At 33.8% G+C, this 15,350-nt stretch overlaps 1 long non-coding RNA gene across 2 annotated transcripts; it reads left to right on the forward strand.

Moving 5' to 3' along the window:
- The first annotated feature begins 992 nt into the window (after positions 1-992).
- On the forward strand, positions 993-14,101 carry LOC103092459 (uncharacterized). 2 transcript variants are annotated; one of them, XR_464056.3, is made up of 4 exons: positions 993-1,119; positions 3,590-3,747; positions 8,563-8,613; positions 11,514-14,101. It is a non-coding gene; the product is annotated as an uncharacterized LOC103092459 (long non-coding RNA). The 2 variants fall into 2 exon arrangements; XR_464057.3 differs by having other exon boundaries at positions 8,566-8,613.
- The last annotated feature ends 1,249 nt before the right edge of the window (positions 14,102-15,350 follow it).

Below are 15,350 nucleotides of genomic sequence, written 5' to 3' on the forward strand. Positions count from 1 at the left end.
ACAGTTGTGGAAACGGAGATAATTTCTCAAGGTCACACATGATAATCAAATATCAAATGTAAGATTTGAAACCAGTTCCTCTAAGCGCAATATTAGTGGTCTTCCCATTATACCATGTTGCTTCCCACCTTAATTATATTTGTGTCATTTAAATAGTTGATGGATTGTTTATTTTTGTTTCCTGAGCTAGGTCTTAGCCTTCTAACATCTTGTCTCATTCCCTATGGCACCAAGAACAATGCTGAACAAAAATTAATGATGATTGGGTACTACTTCCCCTAGATTATTAGAAAAAAGCTCTCATTACTCCGCTATTCCCACAAATACACCTACTCTCAATGGGAATATTGGTTATACATTGTAATCACTCATTAGTCATGTGTACATCAAGGTCAAGAATGGTCAGACTAAGTGCTCACTGGATATTTTTCCTTCATTCATCCTCATGAACTCACAAAGGAAATCATTTGACCCATACCAAAGAATGCAAGCCTACAGTTCTAGACTTCACGGACTCCCACCTAATCACCATATGTAACTTCCTCCCCTTTAATCCTTCTCTCCCGTTTGTTTCAAAGGAAGTACTTTAATCATGGAAATGTTTTAAAGGAGGACATTTCTAAGGTGATTAAAACTCACCAACACAAACACATTTCTTAAAAAGTTCTTTCATTAGGGCTCCTTTGGTTGTTATCCATTACTTCCATTATGATAGCAACGAGACTGGTGAAACATTGAGAGAAGCATTGTTTATTCACTAGAACTTTATAACTTTCTGATTATACTGCTCTGTGCCATTGCATTCTATACAAGGTCTGCTGGAAACATGATTTGAAGTTTTAAAGAACCAAGAACTACTGAAAGTACATTGCTGTCAGTGTCCCCATGTTCCCCAGGTATCATTTTTATTTCCAGGAGAATGTAGCATTATTAGAAGCGTTGCCCTGGAAACAGGACATCAAACCAAAGTTCTTATCACCCATCCCTGGCATTCTCAAGTTATGCATTAAGAATCCCATGGCAGTTTTTCGAAAGAGGATGACCTCAGTGTCTCAGTGAAAATTCCCTCTCTAGGAGAGTTACTGCTGTGTATTCAATGACTGCTGAATTTGCCTACAGGTAATACACTCCATGCGTTTAATCATTTGTATGCCAACTGCATAATTTATTGTTGAAATCCAAAGTTTTGCACAATTCCTTTCTCAGGAACTACAGGTTGAGAGTTTGAAAAATTGACTCAATCATTCATCCTCCTATGGTAGGCAAACAGAGGTCTCTTTAGTTGATTTTACCCAGATTTTTTTAGTCTGACTTCTTTATACCATGCTATGTTTGGGGCTTTTTTTCTGGTGGCAAAGAAGTTCTCTAATGAGGATACCTATTTTCAGATAAATACACCCCCCCCATAAAGGCTACGGATATTCATGGTCTGGATGAAAACTTTAAGATTAAAAACAAACTTTTTTTGACGTAGTAATGTTTTCATATATAATTTTTTTTTAAATCAGCCGCTAATTTAAAAGTATTTACATGTAAATTCTTTATTCAATTTTTCTATCAAAGGATAAGCTTGTTGTTTGAACATTAATATGAAGACACATGAAAATTGTATCTTTTAAAACATATAGATATTTTAAGTGATTATTTTCATAATCTTTAGATTCAGTTCTCAGATATGACTGAAATCGAAATGACTCTATTATTACTTACTAAAATTAAGTGAAAAAATGATTTTGAAGCCATTTTGGGGAAGTATTCTTTTAAAATAGGTTAGCCATAGATATAGTAGATGGGATGGGCAGTATCTTTAATATACTGAACTAGGAAGACCTTGAGTATTACCAAAACAACAGATCTTCTCATTGAGTCTCACATTGTTAATTTTTAACTAAATCAACCAGCAAGCTTGGGTATTCTAATTGTTTGTGTTCAAGAACAGTTCTTTTCACAAAACAAATATATGTTTAACAAATGTTAACGTAAGTCATTCTTTTCTTTATAAGTGACATTCAGGTCAATATGAAAACCTTCCATTTCATGGTTTGTAAGGGAAATTCAAATTTTCTTTTTTGTACTTTCAATTAGCAAATGAATTTTTCTCAATTTACAATGCTAGTCACAAGAAAGCCAATATACTTGAAATTAATACTACTAAATGAAGTTTTTTTTTGGTGTTTGATGAATGCAGGGGTAGGAGTCATTTCTAGAAGTGCTTATTTATAAAAATTTAGCATGGCTGGCATATTAAAAAGAAATGATTGATAGGTGTCTAAGTTGTGGACAATTATTCTTTATAATTACAGCCTTATACTGTTTTTAAAAATTACTATCACACTATTTAGTTGAAAGTTATGATCTATTTATGATGCTGTATCTTTGTTTATACTATGCCACATTAATCTTTATACAAGTTATTAATTTAAAATTTTTAAAAGCAAAAGAAGCAATGATTTCTTTCTTTTAAAAATATTTTATATTCACATATATAATAGTAATCAACATATACTATTTGAATAACATTAATGAGTTAAACTCCTTAAAATAGGAAATTCATTTAAGTAGATTTCACATGAAATCAAATGAGATATTTGTAAAAGAATTTAACAAAATTCTTGGCACATAATAGGTTATTAATTTCCTCAAGTGCCTTTACATTTTTTTTGGTATGTTATAATTTATTTTTTCTTTAGCAAGTCATTTATTCATAGATTTATGTATCATCTTTGGACCATAGCTAGTACCCTTCTTTCATTTCCTCGATTTTATTAGTCAGAACTAGCCCATAGTCATTTCAACCATAGTGGTTTCACAATTTATTTCACCTACTTCAGATGATTAGATTAATTCATTCCTAACCTAGTATATCCCCAAAACATACCATTTAAGTTAAAAATTGATTATATAATATTCTAATTTTGGGGAAGAAATTCAATTAACAATTTTAATATATTTGTTTATAATTTTATGAAAAAACATTATCTTCCAAAGAAAAAAGCACTTTCAGATAAGATACCTCCTTGTATAATAAATTTGCTTATGGAAACTTTTATTTGGGCAAATTTAATTAATATTTTGAAAAATAACTAGGAAAGAAAACTATTTAAAATATTGCTATTATGAATTTTCCAGTTAAGCAAAGTGTTCTTTGATAAGATGAAAACTGTCCTCCCATTTGTTTTTAGTATAAATTTGGACTTTCAAAGTTAAATCTTACATAAAAGCCAAGAAGATAAAAGGTACCAAAAGAACTCTAAAGACAAAGAAGTATATTTTATCCTCATGTTACAAGGCTATCAATTAATTGAAAGCTATAAAAAAGAAGAAAAAAGATATTGGAATAAATCACAACACTGAGACCACTGAAGTAAATTGGTATATTTATTGACAGTTAAAATAAATGTTGACTATTTCATAGCTCAGTAAGCCCAAGGAGGATCAGTGTTTCCAAAGCTCAATATTTGTCACAGACTTTTAAAAATGGGAATAAACTAAATGATAGTCTAATGTAAAACCCTCATTTTACAAATGAGGAAATTAAGTTTTTGTTTTGTCTCAATAAACACTGATTAAGAGACAAATACATTTTAAGTTTTTCTAGGCACAGAGGATACAAAGATGAAAATGAAGCAGTTTGTGCCCTCAAAAAGCATTCTACAGGAGAAAAAATAGATATAAAGCAAGCCCAAGGTAATTGGAAATTCGGATAGGGACAATTGGCAGCTGTCCTGGGATCAGGAAAGGCCTCAGGTAAGCAGCAGTTTTTAAGCTGGTCTTTGGAGGAAATTAGATATTCTAAGAGGTGAGGATGAGAAAAGAGTAAAGCATGGCATAAAGTCCCAGAGTTCTGAGATTCAAAAACCTGTGTTAAAATCAGAAAATAGGCCTTTTTTTTCATGGAACTGGACCAGGGTTTGTGAAGTTGATTAATGGATAATGTGTCTGGGAAGTTAGGTAGAAGCCAGATTTGAAAGTGATTTAAATATCAAACTGAGGAGTCTATATTTTGTCCCAGAGGTTAATAAAAGCCAATGGAAATATTTAAATTTGGGAGACAAGTTAATTTGGGAAGCAACAGTCTAGGTGAAAAGTGATGGCCTTTTTTCATTAGATGGTGGCTATTTGAAGAGAATAGAAGATGAGCCTGAGAGTTGTTGAAAAAAATTAGTGAATTGTTGAGTAAAGGGAATATGAGGGGTGAGAGAGGAAGGAATTGATGTTAATACTGAGATTGCCAACATAGGTGACTAGAAGAATGGTTGTCCCCTCAATGGAAAAGGGATAGTTTGGGGGGAAAATGGATGTAGAGAAAAGGATAATGAATTCTACTTTTGACATGCTAAATTCGTGATATACATCATGAAACATCCTTAGAATTGTCCACTGGTGACATAGGATTAAAGCTAAAGATAGAAAGTAGGGGTGAATACACATTCTGACTGGGTGACTGGGGGACATTCAAACATGGATCTCCTGATTTCCAGGTCAGTTCTCTTCCTAATTCATTGTACCACATCTTAATATTTTAATATGCTACATTAACTGAAAATCATTGGTAATTTTCAAACTGGAGTTAAAATATGTGACAAAATAACTAGAGCCAGAAGAGGACGTGGGCCAATATAATGCTACCTGGATGAACTTGGATATGTCACTCTCCCTCTGTGAACTTGTTTCCTCATATGTGTGATGAACGAATTGAACCTCATCATCTCTTAAGTCACTTCTAGCTCTAAATCTTAGAATCTTGTGGTCCAAGTAGAAATTTTCATTTATACTCTGCAATGTATTATAAGCCTAATGTTATTGGGTGTTTCTTTTGGGGGGAGTCATTTTTTCCACTTGCAATTCTATATAAACATTTTTCCAAAAATCAGTTACCCTTCCCCCTACTACAGAAGCATGGGCTTTCTGCATCCAGATGCAGTAAAAGTAAAACAGGGTTAAGGAGGAAGACTGGAAATAATAATACTCCTCAGAGCTGGATTCATTCCTCTATATATTTGTAGTGCTGGCAGATGTTCAAAGGATTGTTGTTATTAGGAATACACACAAGTTGCTTCTTATTAGTCAGGAATGTTTCTTTTCTTGGGCCAACTTCTTTTTCTCCACATTTACTATATATTCTTCCTACCCTTGAGGTGTCTAGGTGAATTTGAAGAACCTCCAGGTAGAGAGTTAAAGGTGTTGAAAGCATTAAGACCAGGAGGTTTGCTAAAGGTGAAGCACATATTTTTTCATAGGCATATAGACATTTACAAAAGCAAAAGGATGAACACCAGTTTGCAGACAGCTAAATATAAACCAGACAAACTGACTTTCTTATGTCATATGAATATGCACATATGCTTATATTTGTATATACATTTAATGATTTGTATATATTTTAGGTGTAGATGTAAACATGAGTATATATAAAAATATCTGAGTATATATATATATATATATATATATATATATATATACAATGTCATAACTACTTTCTCCCTTTATAACTGGCTTGTTCACCCCCAAAATACCTTCATGTCATCAGGTCTGGAATTTCCAGAAGAGGACATCAACCATGTAGTTAGGATTTAAATTCTCTTAGGAACTTAAGGACAGCTTTGTTGTGAGGGGGATACATTCTAGATACTCATCACTTTACCTGCTGAACTTCTACCTGTGTGTTTCCCATTTACATAAATTAATCTCAATATTAATACAATATCTCAACTGTAATACAATACTATCAACCCAAACATAAACTTATATTTAATAAGGCAAAAGCAAGAATATGAATAATTTTACAGTGATAAGGGAATAATCTAGTTTAGTAGTGTACACATAAGCTAAGGTCACATTGTCCCACTAACATGCACAATAATTGTATTGGAGAATGAGTACACCCTTAGAGAAACTGAGCAAGGAAGTACATAAGAAAAGTCATGCTTGCAATAATGTACAACTTTCGTCTATAGCCATGTTGGTGAACCTATGGTACACATACTGGAGAAGGCTCCTCCCCTCCCTCTCTCCACACACATCTGAGGACATTTATCCCATCACCTGCCCCTCTGCTCAGCAGCCCAATAGGAGGGCTTTCTCCCTCTGTCTGGGGCAAGGCAGGGGGCTTACATGTGCCATGAGGGTTGCAGTTTGGGCACTGGGTCTCTAAAGGGTTCACCATTACTGGTCTATAGGCTTTGATCCCTTCATGAGCAATATATCTCACATGAAACTGCTTCTCAACAAGGTGCTCCCCCTGTGGTCCTGATCATTGTACTGTTAGATAAATCTACTTCTGTTCCCTCACCATTCTTCTGCTAGGTGAATCTACTTTCATTATTAAATTTATGAGGCAATGGCAAATTCTTTTACTTCATAATCACCATTAAAATGCATAAATGAAGTATCAAGCTATTATGATAAAAAACAGTTTATTTAAGCCAGAGAACTGCAAAGCTTCTCAGATTGGGTCTCTTCCCAGAGCAAACAAATCTAGCTATCTTCAATAGGATTCTGAACCATCAAATAAGCTCTATGGATCTTGAATTTGGTAATAAAGAGATCCTTAGGGGGCAGCTGGGTAGCTCAGTGGATTGAGAGCCAGGTCTAGAGATGGGAGATCCTAGGTTCAAATCTGGCCTCAAACACATTCCAGCTGTGTGACCCTAGTCAAGTCACTTGACTCCCATTTCCTAGCCCTTACCACTCTTCTGTCTTGGAGGTAATACACAGTTTTGACTCCAAGATGAAAGGTAAGGATTTAAAAAAAAATAAAAGATCATTAGTGATCTTACAGGGGGCCATTTGTAGAGAATGGTAAATAGTGAAGTCAGATTACAAGTGTTGAAAAATAAATAGGAAAGCTCTGGGAAAAACAAGATTTTTATTTAAAATTTTTATTTAAAAAATGGGTGGTAGATCTATACGTAGAAGCTTTTGTGCACAGAACAAATAGAATAAAATATGTCATAAATACAGAGGAGAGTAAGTGTCAGACCCCAAGACATTTCAAGGTATAATAGGTGTACTCAGTTAATCTTATCTGGGATTCAGCTCCCATATATGTGGAAGCTATCATTTGATAGATTCCTATTCTTACTAAAAACTCTAAGTGTTGTCAGCACTTCATGGAAATGTATTAGTAACCAAAGCCTCAGTTGTTCTACCCTAGTTACAAATTTGTGTGGCAAAGAAGGAGAAACAGTGAAAGGAGATTATTTTTCAAATTTGACAGTAGAAAAGAGGAGACCTATAGGATGAAAGCTTGCAGGTGTGGCCATGTCAAAGGACTGATCTTGGTTTTGTTTCATTTTTTCCTTTTGCTTCATTTTGTTCAAAGGATAGGGAAGACCTGAGCATGCTTGTAGTCAAGGGGAAGGAACCAAAAATGGTGAAAAAAATTCATTGATATAGCAAGGTAAAGAAGAAATTGGAAAAAGGTGAGATTAAGGAGATAGGCAGTAAGATTTGCCTTGAAAAAAGGGATCACCAGTACTTTAGATTGAAGAGAAGAGAATAAGAGTGGGTATTGAGATGTTTAGCAGAATAATAAAGAATTAATTAAAAGAGTTCTCTTTGGATAGCCTCACACTTCTCTGACTTTCTGAAAACAGAATCCATGCCTCTTAATTAAGATATTTCTACCTCTTTGCATGGTATTTTTAAGGCGTGTTGTTTTAGCTTATATAGTCTTTTCATAATCAGATAATTCCATCCACTTTATTTGAGAATATAAGAAGTGGTGTGAGGAACTTTACGTCTCAAAATCCTTTGACATCATCCCCTACTGTCCCCATTTTCTTCAGTCTCTAACAGATTTTTTTTCCTGTCCAAGATCAGTACCTTTAAATAAGTACTTGATTCCGTCCTCTGTTGTCTTTTTTCAGCATATTGCATTATCACTCAATCTCCCTATCTCAAATCTTCATCAATTGATTTCATCTTCAGCCTTCCCTATTAACTAGCTTCTCTGCTCTTTTCAAATGTGCCCAAGTTTCTCCCCATCTTAAAAAAAAAAACAAAAAAAAAGCTTTCACTAGAATTTAACATTCCCTTAACTTCCTATCTCAGTCTTCCCATTAAATATAAACTCCTTGGGAGTAGTGATTGGTTCACTCATTGTATTTCCAGTTTCTAGCACAGTAGGTGGCATATAGAAGGTATTTAATAAATATGTGTTGATTAAGCCCTAGTGCTTAATACTGGATGGTGTGGTTTCTTAATCTAAAAAGTTGAAGCTCTTCATTTCCAGCTGTGTTTAAAGCGCAATGATATTGTGTGCAATATAATTGTTCTCATTTATTTCTTTCATTTTAATCTCTCCACAATCCCACTTCTATACCTTTGTTATTATTATCTTACCTTGTGTAGCTAGAACAGCTATATACTACTAAGGACTTTCCTTTTGATTAAAATATTTCTAACCAAATTTAACAGTAATAATAATAAGGAAAAAGAGTAGGAGGTAGTAGATTTTGGTAATCTTCTCCAGGATTATTATATAGCTCAAAATCAATTCTTACTGACAGTTTATTTATAGTTTTCATGCTAAATTTCTTCCAACTCCTTTTTACAAAGTAGGAAACTGAGTCCCAAGAAATATTATGTGACTTCATCAAGAGGCTAGAGGTAAGTTTGGAGTAGGACCAGAATTGTAACATGAATGTTGTGCTTCCTGATTAAATTTCTTTACCCATTACATCATGATTCCTTCCATGTTTTTGTTGTTTGTTTTCCTATTGTCAACCCACTTGTCCTTTGATGATATTCCAGACTCTTTTTTGAGTTTCCTGTAGGTCTTTTTATTTAGTTACTAAAATTTTGGGGAAAGAAGAAATAATTCCTGAATTCTGTTTGAGACATAATTTTGTTTGAGTTTGAGTTTGAGTTTGAGTTTGTTTGAGTTTGAGACTACGACCCTCAGACATGCTTTTTGAATTTGATTCTGCTTTTTAATAGCAGCTCCTTGAGGGCAGGAATTGTCTATGTAATTTTCTTTAAGCAATACCAGTATCACTTAGCAAATGCTTTTAGATGGGAATACTATTTCTCTAAATAAAAATGATCAATTACAATAGTCATCATTGTTAAAATGTTATTTTTAGTAGAAATGCCATTATAATACTTGAATAATTACTTCATGCCTCTTACCCATAGTTGCCTTGGATTCCCTTTTAAATAATGATCAATCACCTGTCATCTAGAACAGGGATGGGTAAAGTATAGTTGCTACAACTTTCTAAAAGTGTAAAAATCATTTTTAGCTCATAGGCAATACAAATTAAGTAGTTATTATTAATTACTTGTTATTAATAAAAATTTAAATATAATAGTTATTGATTATTAATTTTAAAACCTACACTATACAAAAAAAACCAGACACAATACAGCCATTGGACCATAGTTTGCCTACCCCTGGCCTAGAAAAATTAGATTATGATAATATAAATTTGGAACTGGATATAATTATATATATGCAAGTATATACATATGCATGTATGTATATAAGTTCTAAGCTTTTATGATCCAAATGACAGCTAAACAGAGGGAGGTAGCAAGACTAATTAGAAGTAGAAAGAAGTAAGGTTTTCTTTTTCTCTTGCTCTTAAAAATAACTCTTTAGTCATTTACTTATTTTAGGGTATCAATCATAAACAATAGAAACAATGAAAGGGCAGCATTCATGCTCTACTGATATTTCTATGATATCAAGAGAACTCAAGAAAGACCCTACTGTGATGAATTGATGGGAGATGGGAAGGCATGAAGGAGTTACAATGTGTATGTATATAAAAAGACACCTTCCTGAGTTTGAATCCAGCCTCAGATATTTACTAGCTGTGAGACTCAGGGCAAATCACTTAACCCTATTTGGCTCAGTTTCCTCATTTGACAAATGAGCTGGAGAAGGAAATGGCAAACCACTCTAGTATCTTTGCCAAGAAAACCCCAAATGGGGACACAGCTGAAATGATTCAACAACACAATAACAACATTCTCTCTCTCTCTCTCTCTCTCTCTCTCTCTCTCTCTCTCTCTCTCTCTCTCTCTCTCTCTCTCTCTCTCTCTCTCTCTCTCTCTCTCCAAACATATACACACACACACACACACACACACACACACACACACACACACACACACACACACACAAACATAAAGCCTCAAGTAGAAGAGTTGGGATTTGTGTTCAGACCCTCTGACTCCAAATCCAGCCCTTTTTTACACTTTGCTATACTGCCTCCCAAAATAAGTATCTCATTTGTGCTGACTATTGCTTTTATTATAATCTCTTTGATGCCACATCTGACAGTAGAGAACCACATTATAAAGTAACTCGTAAACACGTGAATTTGTATACACAACAGGTTGTCATGTTAAATCAAAACATCTCACATCTGTCTAAAAACAGTTTGCCTATAAAGTTAGCATTCATCTTATCCCTCGAATAATAATGTTATAATGGAGCTCCACTTTATCCTGTATAAGCTTTAACTTTTGAATAGCACTTAAAGCCGTGCTGTTACTAATTTAGTTTTGATCAAAGAGTCAAATAAAGGATCGTGAATACTAGGCATTAGAGAACAAGGCCTTGGGCGACTTATTTTCTGCATCTTGTTTTCTTCAGCTCTGTAATAGCACATGTGCAGGCTTACCTCACTTTAAATAAATCCAATATAGCTGAAATAAATGTAACAGAAAATCCTTATTTCCAATAAAAAGATAAATTTGGTAATGAGTCTTTGATTTCAAAATGATCTTTCCCTTTACAAATATATCACATAGAATGCATTTAAACACCAATTTGTAGTGATTATCTAAAGTGAGACATAACTGTAATGCTAATTTATTTGTCATCTGATGCTCAGAATATATCACTATATCAAGGACCTGTGATTTTACTCCCTCCTAAAAAGCAGACTCTAGCCCTTCTCTTACTTACGGTCTTAGAGATTCAGCTGAGGCTCAGGAATGTGAAGTCATGAGAGTGAGAGGTGGAATGCTAAGAATGACTTATCATAAACTGCTTTTCAAATTATTATTATTACACATGGCTGATCTATTTAAATTTTGGGAAACATTTTGTCAATCTGTATGATCACAGGCAGATCACTTAAATTTTTAGTGTCCCAGGCAATTATCTTAGATAATATGTTCTAGATGAGTTGTCTATCTAGTGTAAAAATAAAAGCCAAACTGTAAAACTAATAGACAATGGACTGATTATTGATTATAGCCCCATCTAATTATCCTTTGGGTTACTGATGCTTAGAACTCCCATGGAAGCCTTTATTTTTACCCAATCCTGCTCCAAGCCTAAAAGCTTCAATAGGAGTCCAAGCATTGCCATTCAAATAATCATCCAATAGTCATAAAACTGTATAAAGACAGAAATAAGTGGTTTATTGTTGTTCTTAACTATAACTTAATTCATTCACCTATTTTAGGTTATTAGTAAATGTCATCAGAGAGATTAGAGATAACCAGTGCTCAATGTTAACATTCTACTTTTATCTCTACAATCTCTACAGGATAACTCAAGGAAGGCCCTCAAGATGTCATGTAGATCTTCTATAGTAATTTAGAGGCAAACATGGATGAATATCACACAAAATGGGGAAGCATGGAGGTTCCAACCTACATTATTATAAAGAATACCCACATTGATGAGACAGATGACAAGTCCATTGCTTTATAGGAGTATATGCTGTTATATGTAATTATATATGTTTTTAAAATATCTGCTTTGTTAAAAAGTCAAAATCAAGGACCTGGGTATTACCATTTCTTCCATCTTAATTATGTAGTGTAGGCAGCTAGATGGTTGAGTGAATAGAGCTCTGGGTCTGGAATAAGAAAGACATCTTTCTGAGTTCAAATCTGGCCTCAGACACTTATAAGCTGAGTTATATTCAGCAAGTCACTTAACCCTGTTTGCCTTAGTTTCCTCATCTATAAGATGAGTTGGAAAAGGAAATAGAAAACCATTCTAGTATCTTTGCCATGAAAATCCCAAATGGATTCACATAGAGTCAGGACTGACTGAAATGACCAAATAACAACAAAAAATACACAGTATACACTTATTAGAGAGATCTATTATCAAAAATTGTTAAATAAATTCTGTAACAGAGATCCCCTACCATCTGAATAGCAGACCAGAATAACAAATATTTACTGTGAGCTTCTAAAGGGAGTTATTAGCTCACATGCCACTATTTCATAGACATGAACATTTCTAAATCAATAAAGACTCTCAGAGATCATTTATATAACCACCTCATTTGACAGATAAGAAAACTAAGACATAGAAAGGCTCAAAATTATATGACTAATTAGTAGCAGAGACTAAAAGAAACAGTCTCCTGACATAGTCTCACTCAGTGATTCAATAATCATTTATTAATCTCCTACTATGTGATAGACACTGTGCTAAGCAGGCAACATAGCGTTGCTACTAGAGATGTTAACAGGAGATGTCATAGTAGGATTATTCAAATTGGAAACATTATGGATCCAAGGAGGAAAAAAAGAGGTAGTCTTAAATCTTCTTATCTACACTTCAGTGATTATACTTTCCCTCCTGAAGAATGGAGGGTCTGAATATTATGTCTAAAGATTCATAACTAAGGTATGCTTTCTTGTGAGTACTAAATACATAGGGTTTACTCTAAGCTTCAGTGACTGAATATTAGGAGGACATAACAGCATCATCTTGCTTAATTTAAGCTAACAATAGGCTTGAGAAGTTCATAAATCCAATTTACCAAACATTTAAATGCTAGGGATAGAGATAGAGAATAGGGACTAAATCTATAATTTCACTGACATAGGAAATGACTAGATGGGGAAACATTCATCTATCATTGCAGGTCGATGCCTTCTCTGTATAGGTAGAAATTTTCTTGGAGCACTAAGAGATTAATTGAAAAGTAGCTGAATCTGTGCCTCAGTTTTCTCATCTGTCAAGTACAATGCATTATTGACATATGTGGAATAATGTAGCCAGTATGTGTCAGAGGTGGGACACTGTTCAAATTCTTTGTTGAGGGAACAAAGATGAAAAATGGCATAACACTTACCCTCAGTGAGTTTATAATTTAATAATATAATATAATAATATAAATAATGAACATTTATTTCAAAGCTTCAATGGATTCATGATCTCATTAATGTATATATTCCCTGTAATTCAATAGATCACAGCTCATCAACACCTCATTATATGTGATAGTTGTCTATGTTCATCCATTCACTAATCAATAAGATTTATCCAATACTTACTGTGTGCCAGGTACCAGAAATACAAAGAAAAAAACTGAAACAATTTCTTGTCCTGGATTTTATATCCAAGCAAAAGGATACCATACATATTTAAGTACTTTTAAAAAAAGCTTAATGACTTGGGGTGGAGGAGGTACTATCACGGGAGCTGGGCGGAATTGAAACAGATTTATCTTGTATACTGGATGTCTTCCTATGGGGTTTTTAACATTTCCACAGATTCTAGAGCAGCATGTTGGCTGTTACTTCTTGTTCTATTTCCAATGATGCCTTTCCCAGAAAATTTATTTTTTCATTTGATTTTTTCAATTGGAAAACATTTATTTTCTTTCTCTCTCACCCACCCCACCCCTGAATATAAAATGTATAATGTATTGAATATTGAATATAACCCAAATAAAACAAAACCTTTTTTAATAACTATCCAGAGTCAAGCAAAACAAATCTTCACATTGGATATGTCCAATCAAGATATGTCTCATTGGCAATCATAAATCCATCACCCTTGTCAGGAGAAAAATCTCATGTTCTGTCATTGCTCCCCTCGAATCATGGATAACCATTGTATTCATCAGAGTTCTGAAGTCTTTTAAAATTGTGTGTCTTTACAATATTTTTATTATTGTGTTAATTATTTTCTTGTTTCTTTTCAAATCAGTTCATATATGTCTGCCAAGGTATCTCTGAAACCCTCTTTTATCACTTCTTACAGTAGGATGGTTCTAACACATTTATTTACCATAATTTGTTCAGTCATTCTTCAATTAAATGGTACTTCCTATAGTTTCTAGTCCTTTGTTACTCCAAAAAAGAGCCATGATACATTTGGACTTCTTTCTTTAATCTCCTTGTTACAGGATTAGTAGTGGTATTGCTCAATCAAGTGCAATGTATAGTTTAGTAACTTTGGGCTAAAAGTTCCAACTTGCTTTCCAGAATAGCTAGATTACAAATAGTATATTTTATTTTATTCTTTGACTGTAAATTATCATTGATAATGTCACAAAACCTTCTTATGCCTACCATTCATCTCTAGATTTAATTTTTAGTCACCAAAACTTTTGACTCCTCAAAGTCCATGATTTTCTTTGATTAATAACCAAATAATGTCCATGGAGGAAATTTGATAGGTATCTGCATCGGAGTGATAATTAAAGCAAGGAGAATATATGGAGTTGTTGAAAGAAAGGACAGTGGGGAAAGAGAGGAACTTGAACAGAACCTTTGGAAATATTTATATTTAGGAGGTGAGAGGAAAAAAATGAACCAATGAAGCAAATCTCAAAGAAATAATCAGACGAAAGAGAATGGTAACATAAAAGCCAAGGGAAAACTTTGCAGCACAAAGGCAAACTAAGTCACAGAAATGTTGTATGACTAACCTAAAATTATATAACTATTTAATAGCAGAGATGAGATTAGGAAAAAAAGTTTTCTGACTCAGTCAATGAGTCAACAAGCATTTATTCAACTCATATATGCTATGTGCCAGACACTGTGCTAAGCAGGCAATTGAGTGGTATTTCTTTTATATGATATTACATTGCCAGAGCCATTGGTAGTGAGCTAGAATTATTGGGCAAAGGCATCAGAAGTTCAAGAAAAGCCATCTGATACAGAGAAGAGGAAATACAGGTTAGTTCTTCATCTACAACTTGAGCAAAGCAATATCTTCTTTTGTATGTGAAAAAAAAAACAAAAGCATATTAATAAATGAAAAGTCCACCTGTAACTATCATAGCCACTTGTGTTGTGCCAGGTCTCTTTGATATACTCCAAGGGAATATAAGAGATTCCAAAATCACTCACTTATTCAGATCAGCATTAGCCAGGGAATAACTTATTTTGTTTCCAGTTTATTTATCCTGATCCTGGTGGCAGTGGTAGATTCTAAAGGATCGAATATCAGGAAATATAGAAGGACTTCCAAAACACTGGGACCTGATCCCCTTTGAAGAACATCTTGAAGGACATGGGCAAGAACTGCACAGAATGGGCAGATAAAGATAAGTTATGATCGGCATCATCAGAAACCAGCACTGTGCCTGGAATCAGGAATACCTGAATTCCAAAAAAATCTCAAA

This window comes from Monodelphis domestica, chromosome 3 (assembly GCF_027887165.1).
Source record: "Monodelphis domestica isolate mMonDom1 chromosome 3, mMonDom1.pri, whole genome shotgun sequence".
Classification (NCBI taxonomy): Eukaryota; Metazoa; Chordata; class Mammalia; order Didelphimorphia; family Didelphidae; genus Monodelphis; species Monodelphis domestica.